Source organism: Xyrauchen texanus, chromosome 8, assembly GCF_025860055.1.
Source record: "Xyrauchen texanus isolate HMW12.3.18 chromosome 8, RBS_HiC_50CHRs, whole genome shotgun sequence".
NCBI classification, from domain to species: domain Eukaryota; kingdom Metazoa; phylum Chordata; class Actinopteri; order Cypriniformes; family Catostomidae; genus Xyrauchen; species Xyrauchen texanus.
The window spans coordinates 49,497,052-49,518,706 of NC_068283.1; the positions used below are offsets into that span (position 1 = coordinate 49,497,052).

Consider the following 21,655-nt stretch of genomic DNA (forward strand, 5'->3'; position numbering starts at 1 on the left):
AGCGTGTTAATCCAGAAGGCCAGTATTTATCCGGAGGTCTTTGTACAGGTTTATGAATGTAATTATAATTTACGCACCGCTGAAGTTTCATTGAGATCAGTTAATGTACGCAGATAATAACACACTTCCTTGCTTTTATGCTCCCTTTATGTGCTTTTTGGAGCTTCAAAGTTCATTTGCAACGTGGTCCACATTCAAACCAAAATATCTGACTTTCTGTTGGTTCGTTTGTTCACTTGAGACATAAGAGGATGATTTCAAAGCATTTTGAAAGTGACACACTTCCTTCTGCCAGTTGGTGGCGCTATAACTTTGACTCACAATAGTCACGTCCATGCGACCGGCCTCTTCCCGCGAACACACCGCTGAAGTTTCATTGAGATCAGTTAATGTACGCAGATAATAACACACTTCCTTGCTTTTATGCTCCTTTTATGTGCTTTTTGGAGCTTCAAAGTTCGTTTGCAATGTGTTCCACATTCAAACCAAAATATCTGACTTTCTGTTGGTCTGTTTGTTTACTTGAGACATAACAGACTCCCCAATATATCATGTAGCCTATTTTGAAATTTTTTTTGTATGAAATTGTCCGTTCAGGCGCAAGCAGGAGCGAAGCGAAATCTCATCAGAGTGCGTGAGTTAGACGCCGACGCGGCTCGCTGTGTCACACAATCTGCTCGCAAACATGTATTTGAGTTGTTTTGACATTTGTTGAGTTGAATAGTGTAAAATCGATTGAATGTTCAAACAGGCAAACATTGTATACAACCGACAAACCTTCGTGAAGATGCGAGCAAAAATGATCTCGCCTCGCGTGTTGTTTCAGAGACAACCCTAAAACAACATCATTCTCGGAAGTTTTGATACGTTCGGATCGATCAGCCCATCCCTACTTTCTTTAGACATATGTTTCATGTTTGTGTTATACGTTTCTGTAAGTTTTTGTGACGTGTTTCAGAAAGATAATCGCTTAGACAGAGCAATAGTTTATTTTCATCTTAACAGGATATCACAGCGGAATCCGTGTTGATCACTGCAATACTTCCTAATTCAATATATTGATACCTGATTTCTTTATCAACTGTTTGTTCACTTGAGACATAATATATCATGCATTTTGGTGTATGAAATTGTCCGTTCAAACGCAAGAAGGGAAAGCGAACTCTCATCGACGTGCGAACGTTCACAAACATTTATTTGAGTTGTTTTGCCTTTGTTGAGTTGAATAGTGTAAAATCGCTTGAATGTTCAAACTGGAAAGCATTAAAACACAATTGACTTACCTTCGTGCAGACGCAAATAAGATGTCTTCTGTAGTCTAAGTCTGGAGCTGAGACACCCCTCGCTGCAGCCTGTAGCACGATGATGTAGCTTGATGGTCCAATACGTACTGGATAGTTAATTTTACAACATTTTATATCACATAATTTTAAACCTAACTTTAAACCAGAAGTATATTTTTTATTTCAGTGTCTGCAGGACATGTACGTACATTAAAAAAAAAAAAAAAACAACAACTGATTTTAAGTTTAATATACAAACTGATCACAGCAGATCAGATCAAGCGCTTGTCACTAAAGTGACCATTTATATTTATAAATAGTTGTCCTTTGGGCTATAGTGATTGCCGTCACTGATGAAGCAGTCTGCTGAGCAGTAACCTTCAAAGTCTTTGGTCGAGTAAAAGTCACGAAGGATTCCTTTCCTTTCATCTCCAACATAGCCTGGCGGGAAGTCTTTAAATAAGTCCCCACAACAAAGCGTAACAGCGTTTTTTTTTAAAAACTTTTATTAAGATTCAAACAAACAAAGTAAATGTACAGTCAAAACTACAATAATACATATATAAAGAGAAAAACAAAACAGCCAGGGGGGAAGGCTAAACATCATGTAAATATATTGAAGGACTCACATATAGAAACAGTTTTAATTTAACAAAGCGTAACAGCGTCCATTACGTATTGGACCATCCAGCTACGTCATCGTGCTACAGGCTGCAGCGAGGACCTCTTGGAGGAGCTCCACCTACTAGGAGACCGAAATGCTCCATTAGAGAGATTAAACAGGAGAGCTGCATGTGGTATACAAAGTTACTCCAGTAGCAGTTGCTCAGCCAATGTAAGTGAATGGGATTTTACATATAGACCGTATTTATTCAGTAAATTCCCCGCACGCACACACACAGCAGGCGGCACTCAGAGAGGGAGAGAGAGAGAAAAATTCCAAGAAATCCACATTCAAACCAAAATATCTGACTTTCTGTTGGTCTGTTTGTTCACTTGAGATATAACAGACTCCCCAATATATCATGTAGCCTATTTTGACATTTATTAGTGGTGCTTGCAAAGCATCACTATTGTAATCTCACATACTTATTTTTATTTTTATACTTTTTATTATTCTATCTCCGTACAAAACTTCGGCACCTAACTCGTCCCGCACCGTTTGGCGTAGACCCACGAATGAGGTGTCAAATCGAACGGCCTATTGAGGACACGTGTGCTATGACTTTTATAAGCGATCGGAGTACGGTAATTGCCCCAGGGGCAAAAAAGCGGCCGAAAAATCCCATAGACTTAACATTGCGACAAACTTTGACGCGTCACAGCTCCGAGCGAGGATTTCGCAGAAACGTGTGATTTGCCACATTTGAAGAGGCTGGCAGGCTCTGTAAGAGCATACCTCAAAATGGGGTAAAAGTTGCACCCCTGGGGGCAGGAGCTGCCCAAAAATGCCCCAATTGACTTACAATGGTGTAGGACGGCCCATGAAATGAAATGGCATTGGGATTTGTATTCAACATAGCTCTGGATCACAGTGTCATAGAGACAATGGGGCGGGCTCATTTTACTCAGACGACCAATCAGTATCTCAGGATCATTTTGAATCTATCAAGCCACGCCCTAGCAACAATTTAGAGCACCTTAGCAACAAGTCCCATACACTTCTAATGAAAGACATCAAAGGGATATCTCCGGATAGAAGTTTCATAGAAAAACAAGGGTGGTCTCGTTTCACTCGGGGCAGCAAACAGCCAATCATGAATCACCTCAACACTTCCTAGCCCCTCCCTAGCAACCATTGTCGAGCACCTTAGCAACCAAAATCCATAGAGGATATCTTCCATTCTGAATGTCACAGAGGCATGGGAGTTGGTTTATATCATTCATACTGACAAGCAGCCGTTGGAGATTAATGATTGGCAGCTGCCAAGCCACTCCCTAGCAACTAAACAGAGTACCCTAGCAACCCTTTAGCAGTAACTATATCTCTGCACCAGAAAATCAGAGAAACTTCTGGGTTGATTTATTTCAATCAGGATGGCAAGGACACTTCATTAGTATCACTAAGGTAACTGCCTAGCAACCAGATGGGGTTACCCTAGCAACCGAGTAACAAATCACATATCTCTGCATCAGAAAAACGTAGAGACTTCCGGGTTGACTTATTTCAATCAGGATGGCAAGGACACTTGATTACTATCACTATGATTACTGCCTAGCAACCAGATGGGGTTACCCTAGCAACCGAGTAACAAATCACATATCTCTGCACCAGAAAATAGTACTGACTTCCGGGTTGATTTATTTCACTCAGGATGGCAAGGACACTTCATTACTATCACTATGGTAACTGCCTAGCAACCAGATGGGGTTACCCTAGCAACCGAGTAACAAATCACATATCTCTGCATCAGAAAAACGTAGAGACTTCCGGGTTGACTTATTTCAATCAGGATGGCAAGGACACTTGATTACTATCACTATGATTACTGCCTAGCAACCACATGGGGTTACCCTAGCAACCGAAGTAACAAATCACATATCTCTGCACCAGAAAATAGTACTGACTTCCGGGTTGATTTATTTCACTCAGGATGGCAAGGACACTTGATTACTATCACTATGGTAACTGCCTAGCAACCAGATGGGGTTACCCTAGCAACCGAGAAACACATCACATATCTCGGCACCAGAAAAGAGTACAGACTTCCAGGTTGATTTATTTCAACCAGGATGGCAAGGACACTTCATTAGTATCAATATGGTAACTGCCTAGCAACCACATGGGGTTACCCTAGCAACCGATTAACAAATCACATATCTCTGCATCAGAAAAACGTAGATACTTCTGGGTTGACTTATTTCAATCAGGATGGCAAGGACACTTGATTACTATCACTATGGTAACTGCCTAGCAACCAGATGGGGTTACCCTAGCAACCAAATAACAAATCACATATCTCTGCATCAGAAAAGCGTAGAGACTTCCGGGTTGACTTATTTCAATCAGGATGGCAAGGACACTTGATTACTATCACTATGATTACTGCCTAGCAACCAGATGGGGTTACCCTAGCAACCGAGTAACAAATCACATATCTCTGCACCACAAAATAGTACTGACTTCGGGTTGATTTATTTCACTCAGGATGGCAAGGACACTTGATTACTATCACTATGGTAACTGCCTAGCAACCAGATGGGGTTACCCTAGCAACCGAGAAACACATCACATATCTCGGCACCAGAAAAGAGTACAGACTTCCAGGTTGATTTATTTCAACCAGGATGGCAAGGACACTTCATTAGTATCAATATGGTAACTGCCTAGCAACCACATGGGGTTACCCTAGCAACCGAGTAACAAATCACATATCTCTGCATCAGAAAAGCGTACATACTTCTGGGTTGACTTATTTCAATCAGGATGGCAAGGACACTTGATTACTATCACTATGGTAACTGCCTAGCAACCAGATGGGGTTACCCTAGCAACCGAGTAACAAATCACATATCTCTGCACCAGAAAATAGTACTGACTTCCGGGTTGATTTATTTCACTCAGGATCGCAAGGACACTTGATTACTATCACTATGGTAACTGCCTAGCAACCAGATGGGGTTACCCTAGCAACCGAGAAACAAATCACAGATCTCGGCACCAGAAAAGAGTACAGACTTCGGGTTGATTTATTTCAACCAGGATGGCAAGGACACTTCATTAGTATCAATATGGTAACTGCCTAGCAACCAGATGGGGTTACCCTAGCAACCAATTAACAAATCACATATCTCTGCATCAGAAAAACGTAGAGACTTCTGGGTTGGTTTATTTCACTCAGGATGGCAAGGACACTTCATAAGTATCACTGTGGTAACTTCCTAGCAACAAGGAGGGGTTACCCTAGCAACCAAATAACAAATCACATATCTCTGGATCAGAACATCGTAGAGACTTCCTGGTTGACTGATTTTACTCTGGATAGCAAGGAGACTTGATAAGTATCACTATGGTAACTGCCTAGCAACCACATGGGGTTACCCTAGCAACCGAGTAACAAATCACATATCTCTGCACCAGAAAATAGTACAGACTTCGGGTTGACTTATTTCAATAAGGATGGCAAGGAGACTTCATTACTATCACTATGGTAACTGCCTAGCAACCAGATGGGTTTACCCTAGCAACCGAGTAACAAATCACATATCTCTGCATCAGAAAAACGTAGAGACTTCTGGGTTGATTTATTTATGACCATAATTTTTGTTCTTTTCAAGCATGCTATTTCACGAGTTTTGCCACGGCAAGCACCACTCACATTTTCTTCAGGAAATGTACCTATCTAGTTTTGTATGAAATTGTCCATTCAGACGCAAGCAGGAGCGAAAGCGAACTCTCATCGGCGTTCGGCGGCTCGCTGTGTCACACAATCTGCTCGCAAACATGTATTTGAGTTGTTTTCACATTTGTTGAGTTGAATAGTGTAAAATCGCTTGAATGTTCAAACAGGCAAACATTGTATACAACCGACAAACCTTCGTGAAGATGCGAGCAAAAATAATCTCGCCTCGCGGATCATGTGTTGTCAGACACAACCCTAAATCAACATCATTCTCGGAAGTTTTGATACGTTTGGATCGATCAGCCCATCCCTACTTCCTTTAGACATATGTTTCATGTGTTGGTTTTAATAAAGACTCGGAGTACTCATAAATCTCACAGAACGAAATATGCGTCACACTTTACTGCGTTCTCAACAGCATGTACACAAGTCTTCTTCATACGTTAAAACAATGAGAATACAGAAAATAGGCTTAGACCTCCACCTAGTGGTTATATTATAGAATTAAAGGAGAAATTACATATGAGACAGCTTTATAACTTAAATGGCTTTAACTGAAATAGACAAGTTTAATATAACTATTCTGATAAGTGTATATTTCCAACATCATGTTTGTGTTATCCGTTTCTGTAAGTTTTTGTGATGTGTTTCAGAAAGATAATCGCTTAGACAGAGCGATAGTTTATTTTCATCTTAACCGGACATCACAGTTGATCACTGCAATAATTCATAATTCAATATATTGATACCCGATTTCTTTATCAACTGTTTGTTCAATTGAGACATAAGGGGGTGATTTCAAAGCATTTTGAAAGTGACACACTTCCTTCTGCCAGTTGGTGGCGCTATAACTTTGACTCACAATAGTCACATCCATGCGACCGGCCTCTTCCAGTGAAGAAACTGCTGAAGTTTCATCGAGATCAAGTAATGTATGCAGAAGTTATAACACACTTCCTTGCTGTTTAAGCTGCATTTATGTGGTTTTTTTGAGCTTCAAAGTTCTTGTGCAATGTGTTCCACATTCAAACCAAAATATCTGACTTCCTGTTGGTCAGAGCTAATGACTGTAAATTAGAAAGTTGTTTGGCTCGATGAGAACAATATAATTCCTGAGTTTTGTGACTCTAGGTCAAAGTGTGAAACCAATACCCCACTTTTGTCTGAAGGTGGCGCTACTGAGCCCCTGCACCAGGCATCAAAAAAGAAAATTCAAGTTTGAAGAGCTGCCACGACAGCAGTATTTAAGATATCAATAATCCTTTCACACGTCTACATCTGCCGGGTGTTTACATTATACACATAAAGTTTGAAGTAAATCGTGTAACAATAAGTGTGTGATTTTAAAGCATTTTGAAAGTGACACACTTCCTTATGCCAGTTGGTGGCGCTATAACTTTGACTCACAATAGTCACATCCATGCGATCGGCCTCTTACAGCGAACACACCGCTGAAGTTTCATCGAGATCAATTAATGTATGCAGAAGTTATAACACTCTGACTGTTTCTCGTTTCTCGCCATCATTTCGTTTCCTCGCCACGGCCAAACCGTTAGAGATATCAAAAATCTGCCGGCAATTTTTCATGCTCAATGTCTTGACATCATGCTGACCGAGTTTGGTGGCGATTGGTGGGATTCTCTGGGAGGAGTATTCCAAATTCCATTGCGTGCGTTTTCAAACAACCCTAAATAGACGGTTTCCTGTTGGTCTGGGGTAAAAAGTAAAAGTATGAAGGATATATGAAACGATGAGATCTATATGTGTACCGAGTTTCATATTATTACATGCAAGCGTGTTTGAGTTATAGACCAAGTTTTCGGACCCTATTCCAGGGGGCGCTGTCGAGCCCCCCTGCCACGCCCGGGTACCAGCTTCAGCCCGGCCCTAATGACCGCAGGTTCTGACCCGTGTGCAAAGTTTCAAGAGTTTTTGAGCATGTTAAGAGCCCCAAAAGTGCCCCGTAAGTCGTAAAAAAAAAATAATAATAATAATAATAATAATAATAATAATAATTAAAGCTGCGAGCAGCGATGACGGGCCCAAGCCGGTGGCACCGCCACCCCTGGGCCTTTAGGGTCGCCGCGCACGACGGGCAATAACGTAAGCTCGCTTCGACCGTCGAGAAGATGTGTGCAAATTCCAAGAAATCCACATTCAAACCAAAATATCTTTGACTCTCTGTTGGTCTGTTTGTTCACTTGAGACATAAGGGGGTGATTTAAAAGCATTTTGAAAGTGACACACTTCCTTCTGCCAGTTGGTGGCGCTATAACTGACTCACAATAGCAACATCCACGCGATCGGCCTCTTACAGCGAACACACTGCTGAAGTTTCATCGAGATCAATTAATGTATGCAGAAGTTATAACAGACTTCCTGTTTCTCTTACTGCCTTCTGCCAGTTATTATAGGCTTTGTACTTTACTCACGCTCCAATACCGACGTAGAAAATCATCCTCTTTACATGCGCAAAAATATGCTTGGAAACATCACAGTGGAGCGGTGCTTACTGTGAATGATACAAATTGTACTACTGACTATTTAAACAGAGTAATTTTTATATGGTAGGTTTACTATTTTATTATTATATTTTATTGCGGCTATAATGAACAGGCTGCAATGTCAAGATTGCAATGATGGAGTGTGTGTGTGTGTGTGTGTATTTGTAACCTTAAAGGGGTCATATAATGCCATTTTTGTACAAGTTAATATGAATCTTTAGGGTCTAAATGAAAACTTTGTAATATACTTTTATTAAAAATTCTCATTAGTATTTTAAGAAAACACTCATTTTAACTGCTCAAAAACAGCTCCGTTTTCAGCACGCCGTTTCAGTGCATATGACTTTAAATGATAATGAGGTTTGGTCACCCCGCCCCTCCCTCCGTTCTGGGGGAATTCTAGTCTTGAATCATATGCATTTGCAAGATGTAAACAGTATTTTGCCAGTATTGTGTTACCATTCATCTTCATGCAGTTATAACTGTTTTTTGACATTACTTCTTAATCAGTAACATACAAGTAAACCAGGTGTAACTTAGTGTTACCATGTTAACTGTAACACCTGCGTACACAGTTTTTAATAACACAATAGCCATAACGCGTTGTTCATTATAAACGTGGGATTATGAATTATATTGAGAACGTCGTAACGTTATGGAAAACATGCCGTAATGTACCCTGAGTGTAAACATTAGCCACATGCAGTTTAGCGTTGTTTTGGTTAAACTCACCTCTGAATGCCGCTTTACCTGCAGTTGAGCGTTGTTAAACTCACCGATGAATGGGGTTGTACACCACAATGAGCGTTGTTAAACTCTCCGATGAATGCGGTTGCCTATGAACGCGCTAAACCTTTGCTGAGAGGGCACTTTGATATCAGATTGTGAGGGTTTTTAAACATAAAAAAAACTGTTGGAGGGCCAGATAAAGATGATCTGGGGGCCACCATTATACTAGCCCTGCCATAGATCATTTATTGTAGCCTATTCCTTTTTATTTTTATTTATTGCAGTCTCGACCCATTCGCAGCAGACCATTGCGGTGAGCTTACCCAAGACGTCAAATTTCAACGCTACAGGCTCCGGTTCAGAGATATATAGAAGTCTATCGGACTACCCTGCACGTTATGTTTGCTCTCCTGATCACAACAGAAGTGACGTAGATAGTGACGTGTGCAAAACTGTCCCAATTCTGCTTTTCACAGCTTCGGGCCCTTGCGCACTTACTCCGCTAAGTGCACTTTCAACAAGTGTCCACTTCGAGGAAGGCCTTAGGGCATAGTGTGCATATTGGGACAGGGCCTTCCTGTTTTCGGTCGAAGTCCACAGTAGTCGATTGTCGAAGTTAACGCCGCGATCATTGGTAACTAAGCAATTCAAGAGAACGTGCCCCATTTAAGTCAACAGGGTGCAACAGAGTTCTCAACAGAAAATACCACTCTAATCACCCTTTTGCTAATGAAAAAAATAATAATCTATAAACAAAGTCGTAACAGCTAAAATAATTTTAGCTCAAATTTATTTATTTGCTAAAATAAAACATTTACTTACTTTCACATGTTTCATTAAGTCCTCGGCAGTTGCATGACCCATGAACTGGGATCCCAGGTATCTTGACTGCACCTGCCCGCCCTCCCAAAAACGTACGTGCAGGTCCAGCTGTTTCGTTTTGGTGGTGCGATTAAGACTTTCGTCGAACATCAGCACGAACGGTCCCGTGATTTTGGAAATTAGTCATCATCCGCTATTCCAAAGCGCTAATGGCTGATGGCTGTCGTTTGCTGGAGACCCTTCACAGCAGTTAGATGTTTTTCACTTTTTGAATGAGACTCCAGCGCCGTACACCCAACATTCCCAATTTAATAGCTTTCTTGCATAAGCAGTAGGCTTCAAATGCGTTATTTGCAACTGGCTTTAACCAAGCACGAAATTCAGATTTTTCAAGCCAAGTATCGCTAAACTTGCACTTCCTCATAGCTGAATAAAATCCGTTTAACGTCTTTCTGTGGTATCCGAGAGACTCGCGCCAATAACACGAAAGCTCAAAGCTGATTGGCTGTTGCATGTTGGTCTATTTTGTAGTCATAATACAGCGAATTATATTTGGACTAGCGAAATAAGAAACTACAACACCACGGAATTAAAAAAAAACCATTCCAAAGCGCTATGGGAGCATTTAAATGAGATTTACATGGACGTAGGAAAATTAAGACCTGTTAAAAATTATTTAAGACCTAGAACACAATACTTCAGCAAATTTAAGACTTTTTAAGGCCTTAAATTGTGATTTTGAAATTTTAGACTTTTTTAAGACTTTTTAACACCCCGCGGAAACCCTGTTCTGAGTAACATCACCAAAGCAATGACGCTCACGACTCCCGTTGAAGTATCCAGCATCTCTAAGGTCTGCAAATAACTCCATCCAGAACTGAGACCTATATACATTTTTAAGAGTCCTCAAGCTGATGTTTACACCGTGTATTTTAACGAGTGGCCCTCGTTAAAATATTGAACGCAATGATGCAGTATGTCTTGTTTTTCCGTCTGGTCCGCGTCTTTTAAAAACTCCAAACACCGTTCTCAACAGTCAACACGTACAAGTCTTCTTCTTACGTTAAAACAACGAGAATACAGAAAATGTGCTTAGACCTCCACCTAGTGGTTATATTATAGAATTAAAGGAGAAATTACATATGAGACAGCTTTATAAATGAAATGGCTTTAACTGAAATAGACAAGTTTAATATAACTATTCTGATAAGTGTATATTTCCAACATCATGTTTGTGTTATCCGTTTCTGTAAGTTTTTGTGACGTGTTTCAGAAAGATAATCGCTTAGACAGAGTAATAGTTTATTTTCATCTTAACCGGACATCACAGTTGATCACTGCAATAATTCATAATTCAATATATTGATACCGATTTCTTTATCAACTGTTTGTTCAATTGAGACATAAGGGGTGATTTCAAAGCATTTTGAAAGTGACACACTTCCTTCTGCCAGTTGGTGGCGCTATAACTTTGACTCACAATAGTCACATCCAAGCGACCGGCCTCTTCCAGTGAAGAAACTGCTGAAGTTTCATCGAGATCAAGTAATGTATGCAGAAGTTATAACACACTTCCTTGCTGTTTAAGCTGCATTTATGTGCTTTTTTTGAGCTTCAAAGTTCTTGTGCAATGTGTTCCACATTCAAACCAAAATATCTGACTCTGGGTCAAAGTATGAAACCAATACCCCACTTTTGTCTGAAGGTGGCGCTACTGAGCCCCTGCACCAGGCATCAAAAAAGAAAATTCAAGTTTGAAGAGCTGCCACGACAACAGTATTTAAGATATCAATAATCCTTTCACACGTCTACATCTGCCGGGTGTTTACATTATACACATAAAGTTTGAAGTAAATCGTGTAACAATAAGTGGGTGATTTTAAAGCATTTTGAAAGTGACACACTTCCTTATGCCAGTTGGTGGCGCTATAACTTTGACTCACAATAGTCATATCCATGCGATCGGCCTCTTACAGCGAACACACCGCTGAAGTTTCATCGAGATCAATTAATGTATGCAGAAGTTATAACACTCTGACTGTTTCTCGTTTCTCGCCATCATTTCGTTTCCTCGCCACGGCCAAACCGTTAGAGATATCAAAAATCTGCCGGCAATTTTTCATGCTCAATGTCTTGACATCATGCTGACCGAGATTGGTGGCGATTGGTGGAATTCTCTGGGAGGATTATTCCAAATTCCATTGCGTATGCTTTTCAAACAACCCTAAATAGACGGTTTCCTGTTGGTCTGGGGTAAAAAGTAAAAGTATGAAGGATATATGAAACGATGAGATCTATATGTGTACCGAGTTTCATATTATTACATGCAAGCGTGTTTGAGTTATAGACCAAGTTTTCGGACCCTGTTCCAGGGGCGCTGTCGAGCCCCTGCCACGCCCGGGTACCAGCTTCAGCCCGGCCCTAATGACCGCAGGTTCTGACCCGTGTGCAAAGTTTCAAGAGTTTTTGAGCATGTTAAGAGCCCCAAAAGTGCCCCGTAAGTCGTAAAAAAATAAATAAATAATAATAATAATAATAATAATAACTAGATAGGTACATTTCCTGAAGAAAATGTGAGTGGTGCTTGCCGTGGCAAAACTCGTGAAATAGCATGCTTGAAAAGAACAAAAATTATGGTCATAAATAAATCAACCCAGAAGTCTCTACGTTTTTCTGATGCAGAGATATGTGATTTGTTACTCGGTTGCTAGGGTAAACCCATCTGGTTGCTAGGCAGTTACCATAGTGATAGTAATGAAGTCTCCTTGCCATCCTTATTGAAATAAGTCAACCCGAAGTCTGTACTATTTTCTGGTGCAGAGATATGTGATTTGTTACTCGGTTGCTAGGGTAACCCCATGTGGTTGCTAGGCAGTTACCATAGTGATACTTATCAAGTCTCCTTGCTATCCAGAGTAAAATCAGTCAACCAGGAAGTCTCTACGATGTTCTGATCCAGAGATATGTGATTTGTTATTTGGTTGCTAGGGTAACCCCTCCTTGTTGCTAGGAAGTTACCATAGTGATACTTATGAAGTGTCCTTGCCATCCTGAGTGAAATAAACCAACCCAGAAGTCTCTACGTTTTTCTGATGCAGAGATATGTGATTTGTTAATTGGTTGCTAGGGTAACCCCATCTGGTTGCTAGGCAGTTACCATATTGATACTAATGAAGTGTCCTTGCCATCCTGGTTGAAATAAATCAACCCGGAAGTCTGTACTCTTTTCTGGTGCCGAGATCTGTGATTTGTTTCTCGGTTGCTAGGGTAACCCCATCTGGTTGCTAGGCAGTTACCATAGTGATAGTAATCAAGTGTCCTTGCGATCCTGAGTGAAATAAATCAACCCGGAAGTCAGTACTATTTTCTGGTGCAGAGATATGTGATTTGTTACTCGGTTGCTAGGGTAACCCCATCTGGTTGCTAGGCAGTTACCATAGTGATAGTAATCAAGTGTCCTTGCCATCCTGATTGAAATAAGTCAACCCAGAAGTATGTACGTTTTCTGATGCAGAGATATGTGATTTGTTACTCGGTTGCTAGGGTAACCCCATGTGGTTGCTAGGCAGTTACCATATTGATACTAATGAAGTGTCCTTGCCATCCTGGTTGAAATAAATCAACCTGGAAGTCTGTACTCTTTTCTGGTGCCGAGATATGTGATGTGTTTCTCGGTTGCTAGGGTAACCCCATCTGGTTGCTAGGCAGTTACCATAGTGATAGTAATCAAGTGTCCTTGCCATCCTGAGTGAAATAAATCAACCCGGAAGTCAGTACTATTTTGTGGTGCAGAGATATGTGATTTGTTACTCGGTTGCTAGGGTAACCCCATCTGGTTGCTAGGCAGTAATCATAGTGATAGTAATCAAGTGTCCTTGCCATCCTGATTGAAATAAGTCAACCCGGAAGTCTCTACGTTTTTCTGATGCAGAGATATGTGATTTGTTATTTGGTTGCTAGGGTAACCCCATCTGGTTGCTAGGCAGTTACCATAGTGATAGTAATCAAGTGTCCTTGCCATCCTGATTGAAATAAGTCAACCCAGAAGTATCTACGTTTTTCTGATGCAGAGATATGTGATTTGTTACTCGGTTGCTAGGGTAACCCCATGTGGTTGCTAGGCAGTTACCATATTGATACTAATGAAGTGTCCTTGCCATCCTGGTTGAAATAAATCAACCTGGAAGTCTGTACTCTTTTCTGGTGCCGAGATATGTGATGTGTTTCTCGGTTGCTAGGGTAACCCCATCTGGTTGCTAGGCAGTTACCATAGTGATAGTAATCAAGTGTCCTTGCCATCCTGAGTGAAATAAATCAACCCGGAAGTCAGTACTATTTTCTGGTGCAGAGATATGTGATTTGTTACTCGGTTGCTAGGGTAACCCCATGTGGTTGCTAGGCAGTAATCATAGTGATAGTAATCAAGTGTCCTTGCCATCCTGATTGAAATAAGTCAACCCGGAAGTCTCTACGTTTTTCTGATGCAGAGATATGTGATTTGTTACTCGGTTGCTAGGGTAACCCCATCTGGTTGCTAGGCAGTTACCATAGTGATAGTAATGAAGTGTCCTTGCCATCCTGAGTGAAATAAATCAACCCGGAAGTCAGTACTATTTTCTGGTGCAGAGATATGTGATTTGTTACTCGGTTGCTAGGGTAACCCCATCTGGTTGCTAGGCAGTAATCATAGTGATAGTAATCAAGTGTCCTTGCCATCCTGATTGAAATAAGTCAACCCGGAAGTCTCTACGTTTTTCTGATGCAGAGATATGTGATTTGTTACTCGGTTGCTAGGGTAACCCCATCTGGTTGCTAGGCAGTTACCTTAGTGATACTAATGAAGTGTCCTTGCCATCCTGATTGAAATAAATCAACCCAGAAGTTTCTCTGATTTTCTGGTGCAGAGATATAGTTACTGCTAAAGGGTTGCTAGGGTACTCTGTTTAGTTGCTAGGGAGTGGCTTGGCAGCTGCCAATCATTAATCTCCAACGGCTGCTTGTCAGTATGAATGATATAAACCAACTCCCATGCCTCTGTGACATTCAGAATGGAAGATATCCTCTATGGATTTTGGTTGCTAAGGTGCTTTCGACAATGGTTGCTAGGGAGGGGCTAGGAAGTGTTGAGGTGATTCATGATTGGCTGTTTGCTGCCCGAGTGAAAGCGAGACCACCCTTGTTTTTCTATGAAACTTCTATCCGGAGATATCCCTTTGATGTCTTTCATTAGAAGTGTATGGGACTTGTTGCTAAGGTGCTCTAAATTGTTGCTAGGGCGTGGCTTGATAGATTCAAAATGATCCTGAGATACTGATTGGTCGTCTGAGTAAAATGAGCCCGCCCCATTGTCTCTATGACACTGTGATCCAGAGCTATGTTGAATACAAATCCCAATGCCATTTCATTTCATGGGCCGTCCTACACCATTGTAAGTCAATTGGGGCATTTTTGGGCAGCTCCTGCCCCCAGGGGTGCAACTTTTACCCCATTTTGAGGTATGCTCTTACAGAGCCTGCCAGCCTCTTCAAATGTGGCAAATCACACGTTTCTGCGAAATCCTCGCTTCGGAGCTGTGACGCGTCAAAGTTTGTCGCAATGTTAAGTCTATGGGATTTTTCGGCGCTTTTTTGCCCCTGGGGCAATTACCGTACCCGATACGCTTATAAAAGTCATAGCACACGTGTCCTCAATAGGCCGTTCGATTTGACACCTCATTCGGTGGGTCTACGCCAAGCGGTCGTGGGACGAGTTAGGTGCGAAGTTTTGTACGGAGATAGAATAATAAAAAGTATAAAAATAAAAATAAGTATGTGAGATTACAATAGTGATGCTTTGCAAGCACCACTAATAATAATAATAATAATAATAATCCTAACGAAAACAATAGGGTCCTACGCACTTTGTGCTTGGGCCCTAATAATAATAATCCTAACAAAAACAATAGGGTCCTACGCACTTTGTGCTTGGGCCCTAATAATAATAATCCTAACGAAAACAATAGGGTCCTACGCACTTTGTGCTTGGGCCCTAATAATAATAATAATCCTAACGAAAACAATAGGGTCCTACGCACTTTGTGCTTGGGCCCTAATAATAATAATAATAATAATAATCCTAACAAAAACAATAGGGTCCTACGCACTTTGTGCTTGGGCCCTAATAATAATAATCCTAACGAAGACAATAGGGCCTTGCCTTTTCAAGGCTTGGGCCCTAATAATAGTTGTAGTAGCAGTATAATACTAGTAATAATAATAATAATAACAATAATAGTAGTAGTAGTGGAAGCAGTAATAATAAAAAAAACAATAATAGCAGTAGTAGTAGTGCTAACAATAATATCATCTCAGCTTTATGAAATTTTAGACTAGTCAATAAAATGATTGACGATATATGAAACTCTCTAGGTCTGGGAGCCGCTCCACTACCGCCGGCGAGCACATCCAATAGACCTGCCTGACACAGACACCAACCCCAACTCTAATGTACGTACCCTTCCCAAATGCCCCAAAAAAGTCGTCGGAATCCTTCTGGTTACCCAAACAGGGGAACAAGGCGACGCTTGCCAACCTGGGAACAGGCCGAGCCTAGCCGGGCCTCTTTTCTCTCTATGTTTCTCCTCACAGAGCAAGAAATGGCTGGGGCCCTTACACGCATCGAGGGAAGGGGTCTAACCCAGTTTCCTATTCTTTCAGGGGGAAAAGACCCTGCGGAGACCACACCTGCCCAGGAAAGGGGAGGTAAGAGTGGCAAATACATCACATGGGACACTCAGGCACGGTGGTAGATCCAGCCTCAAGGAGGGTGGAGATGCTACGACACAGCGACTGGAGGGCAGCTGGGACTGCCTAAGGGAGACATGGGTCTACTCATAAGGGGACCGTACCATGGAAAATACACACAGGGGGAGTCAATGTAGGAGTCCTGAGCTGTGGAGCACCTATTCCAGTACAGGGTAGATTAAGTACCCGCAGTGGATTGGGTCGGCGAGTTCCTCCACTGAGGACTAGGGAGGAGTTATCCAGGGATCCATATGAGTGGGATCTCCTGGGAGAAAAAGCGCACAGTTTTACCTCGGCCAATGGAAAGGGCGCTAGGTGCAAGTGATCCACCTGGTCAGTCCGTCAGCGTGTACCGAGTTCTACTGGCTCGGACCTGAGAAAACACAGGATGGTACTGAATCAACCCTGAGATTTTAAAATCTTGCAAAGGTATTAGGTGTTGCTCAACCCGCTGCTCTACATATGTCTGCCAGGGAGGTGCCTCTGGCCAGTGCCCACGAGGACGCAACACTCCTTGTTGAGTGTGCTCAGACCCGCAAAGGGGGGTGGCCTGGGTGTGGTAGGCCAATGAAATTACATCCACCACCCAGTGGGAAAGCCTCTGTTTGGAGACAGCGTTCCCTTTCTGTTGTTCACCAAAGCAGACAAAGAGCTGCTCTGTGTGTGGTCCAAGTAGGTACGTAAATGTACCGGACACAGCAACGAAGGGGCTGGGCCTGCCTCCTCCCGGGGCAGCGCTTGCAGGTTCACTGGTCTCTAAAGGGCATGGTAGGAACCTTGGGCACGTAGTCTGGTCGCGGTCTTACGTATGTGTCTGCCGGACTGAACTCCAGGCAAGTGTCACTGACAGAGAATGCTTGCAGGTCCCCGACCCTTTTGATGGAGGCGAGCGCAATCAGCAGGGCCGTCTTTAGAGAAAGGGCCCTAAGTCCAACTGATCCTAGCAGCTCGAAGGGGGGGTCTCTGTAGGCCCGCGAGGACCACCGAGAGATCCCAGGAGGGGAACAGGCTTGGCCGGGAAGGATTTAACCTCCCGGTGCCTCTTAGGAGCCTGATGATTAAGTTGTGCTTACACAAAGACTTGCCGTCTTACTGGGTCTTGGTGAGCTGCGATAGCGGCAACATACACCTTCAAGGTGGAAGGGGACAGCCTCCCTTCCAACTTCTCCTGTAGGAATAAGAGCACTGGCCTAACTGCGCACCTCTGTGGGTCTTCCACCCGGGAAGAGCACCACTTTGCGAACAGGCGCCACTTTAGAGTGTAAAGTTGCCTGGTAGAGGGGGCTCTGGCTTGGTTGATGGTGTCTACGATGGCAGGTGGTAGACCAGCTAGATCTTCCGGGCCAGACGTGGAAGTTCCAGAGGTCTGGGTGCAGATGCCAGAGCATCCCCCGTCCCTGAGAAAGAAGGTCTTTCCTCAGGGGAATTCGCCAAGGTGGGGCTGTCGCGAGGGGTGCGAGGTCTGAGAATCAGGCCCGGGTGGGCCAGTTGGCAGCCACTAGGGTGACTTGTTCCTCGTCCTCCCTGACCTTGCACAACACCTGTGCAAGAAGGCTCACTGAGGGAAATGTGTACTTGCGCAGCCCCGAGGGCCAGCTGTGTGCCAGTGCTTCTGCCCCAAGGGGAGCCTTTTTTTTGGGCTTACCAGAGCGGGCAAAGGGAGGTCTCTCGGGAGGCAAACAGGTCTACCTGGGCCTTGCCGGATCGTTCCAAATCAGCTGGACCGACTGGGGGTGAAGCCTCCCAGACTTGAGTCGCTTCCGCTGCCTTGGCAATTTATGTTCGCTATCGTGGTGGTGCTGTCTAACCTGACTAGGACAAGTTTGTCTCAATCTAATGGGAGATACTTCCGGAGGGCAAAGAAAACAGTCAGCAACTCTAGGCAATTGATGTGCCAGTGCAGCGGGGCCCCTTTTCCAACCCGTTGCATACAGCGCCCCAACCTAATCTGGAAGCGTCGGTCGTGACCAGGACGCATCGGGACACCTGCTGCAAGGGGACTCCTGCCCGCAGAAAGCAGAGGTCTGTCCAGGGTCTGAATGTTTGGCGGCAGGCGAGGGTGACTATCACACGGTGCATGCTGCGGCGCCATGCTTGTCTTGGGACTCGAGTCTGGAGCCAGTGCTGAAGCGGTCTCATATGCATCAACCCCAGCGGCGCTACCACTGCGGAGGATGCCATATGCCCCAGGAGCCTCTGGAAAAGTTTTAAAGGGACTGCCGTGCCCGGCCTGAAGGCGGCAAGGCATTCCAGCACTGACTGCATGCACTCGTTGGTGAGCCGCGCTGACATTGAGACTGAGTCTAACTCCATGCCGAAAAAAGAGATGCTCTGAACGAGGGCGAGCTTGCTCTTTTCCCAGTTGACCTGAAGCCCCAAACGGCTGAGGTGCCTGAGCACCTGGTCCCTGTGAGCGCATAGTAACTCTCGTTCGCAAAACGCAAGGGGACAGGGACATGCCGAAGTGCAGGACTTTGTACTGATACGCCTGGCCGTCGAACGCGAACCGTAGGAAAGGTCGGTGTCGAGGCAGAATTGAGACATGGAAGTACGCGTCATTCGGGTCTACCGCTGCGACCCAATCTAGATGCCGGACGCAAGATAAGATGTGCTTTTGCGTGAGCATTTTGAACGCGGGTTTGTGTAAAGCCTGGTTGAAAACTCTCAAGTGCAAGATCGGTCGTAAGCCGCCACCTATCTTGGGTACAATGAAATAAGTGCTGTAGAAACCCTTCTTCATCTCGGTTGGAGGGACAGGCTCTATCGCATCTTTGAGTAAGAGGGTCACGATTTCCGCGCACAGGGATTTGGCATGTTCACCAAATGAATTCAACAAAAGATTCTCCTCCCGGCTCTCCACCAGGGGATGGAGTGTTCTGCTTACAAGCTCCAGAGCTAACATCTTGGTCCCTGGGTCGATTGTCTCAGGAGCGCCTGGGAGCCTTCTGTATCCTCGAGGGGGTCAGTGAGACGGGGGGCGTCTGCTTCCTGCGGGATGCTCAATGCACGGGCTGAGAGCTAGGCCCAGGTTGAGGCGGAGCAGGGCATTTCTTCGCCGCAGGAGGACGCCCTCGGCGAGCAGACGGGGCATGGCCCATGGCGACAGGTTTGCGGCGGGGCAGGATGTGCGAGAAGTTTCTTCACCACCAAGAACTGCTGGGCAAAGTCCTTGATGGTGTCGCCGAAGAGGCCGAACTGGGAGACAGGGGCGTTGAGAAAGCGGTATTTTTTGGACTCACGCATCTCAACCAAGTTCAGCCACAGATGACGTTTCTGGACCATGAGTGTGGCCATCGCCTGCCTGAGAGACTGCGCTGTGACCTTCGTGGCTCAGTTCCTGCAGCACGTCTGATATTTGCTGAAGAGGAGCGTCAGCTCCAGCACCACTTAATACACAACAAGAGTGCTTTTGTATTTACTTATTTTTTATTTTTGCATTATAATTCCCACACACTTTTCTGTCTACATCACATGAAGCTGTTTGGAAAGTTTAGAGTGCATCTGTGATCTGTGTAATTCTTCCTCTCATCAATCAGATGTGAACTGCAATGCTGCTCTCTCTCAGGATCTGCTGACTGGCTTAATGAGAGGAGACATGTCTATCTCGTTCAACAAGAAAATGGGTACATACACATCTCAGCCCAGTCTAGTGTAATCACACCAGTTTCATTTTATGCGTCAGAGCCCAGCCAACTGTAATCACACTGGTTTGATCGTACACATCCGAGACCAGCCTAGTGTAATCACACTGTACGCCTTCGAGCCCAGCCTAGTGTAATCACACCGGTTTGATCATACTCATCCAAGCCCAGCCTAGTGTAATCACACCGGTTTGATCATACTCATCCAAGCCCAGCCTAGTGTAATCACACCGTACATGTTCAAGCCCAGCCTAGTGTAATCACTCCAGTTTGATAGTACACATCTAAGCCCAGCCTAGTTTAATCACACCGGTTTTATCGTACACATCCGAGCCCAGCCTAGTGTAATCACACTGGTTTGATTGTACGCATCCAAGAAAATCTCCAAAAATCAAACTTAGAGTGAAGTTTTAATATTCTAATTCTTTACATCCCTTATTAAAAAATACACTGTTTCAAAAGTAGATGTAAATATTATGGAGATAAAATCATGCATCTACCAGCAATTTGGCATCTAAAACAGTATTTTTATTATACTGAGATTATTTATTAAAATAAATAATAATGTTACATATATTTTAAACATTTATAATTTATACTCCCCGCCTTTCGCCCAATGTTAGCTGGGATAGGCTCCAGCCCCCCGCGACCCTGTACACAGGATAAGCGGTTGACGATGGATGGATGGATGGATGGATAATTTATACTTTATACAGATTTTATTCAATTTTTTTTCTTTCTTTATGTTATTTAACATGACTTGTGGTTACCCAAGGAACATAAGTTTAAGGGCTGGCTCAACTGCAAAAATTGGTATAGTTAACCTGCAGCTGTTTCCTTGAAGTTATAGCCTATTTCTACTTGAGATTAAAATATAGTTGGTGTAAAGTTTTGGTGTAACATATTCTTATATCATGCTGATTCAGTCATATTAAAGCATGAAATCATTTTAGTGTATAAAGAGAATGTAAATCTAATTCCATTTCCAACACTTAACCCATATCTAAAGGCTTTATGATATGTTATCACTTAACAAAAGAAAACGAAACTATTTTGGCTCGCCCCACAGTTTCTACACTACATGTCCGCATGTACAGGAAATCTAGTCATGGCAATTGAAGAATTTTTTTGTTTTTCTGAATCAAATTTACAGGTTTTCCACATTTTTCAAATCATGCATATTTTCTTGAGATACTTCAAAGCATTCCTGAATCATCTCAAAATAATATTTACCATTTTCAGATACTGATAAATGTTTTTCTTCTCTAAAGAAAACATAAGATGCTCATATTTTAATAATATCCTAGGAAGAATAATACACCTACATAGCAGCAATGAGCCAAATGCTTGGAAATGTTTTTAAAATGTGATGACGCACTTCAGATGTCACTCATCAGCGGTATAAATTATATTTACAGTCACATAACTAAAATTAAAACCAGTTAGAATATTTTTGAAACATACCTTATGGAAAATATCTTTGATGAACAGAAGTGTTTTGTTGTTGTGTAGCGCTGTGCTCGAGCTTTGAATGTCCTGAATGTCCTGAAT

General features: G+C 43.0%; 1 protein-coding gene across 1 annotated transcript in view; it reads right to left on the minus strand.

Moving 5' to 3' along the window:
* Window positions 1–21,655, minus strand: part of LOC127647579 (GTPase IMAP family member 8-like) — a 78,635-nt gene extending 56,980 nt beyond the window's left edge. Inside the window, exon 1 of the mRNA XM_052131909.1 lies at window positions 21,569–21,655. The gene's annotated coding sequence lies outside the window, so the exon portion shown is untranslated. The remainder of the gene's footprint in view (window positions 1–21,568) is intronic.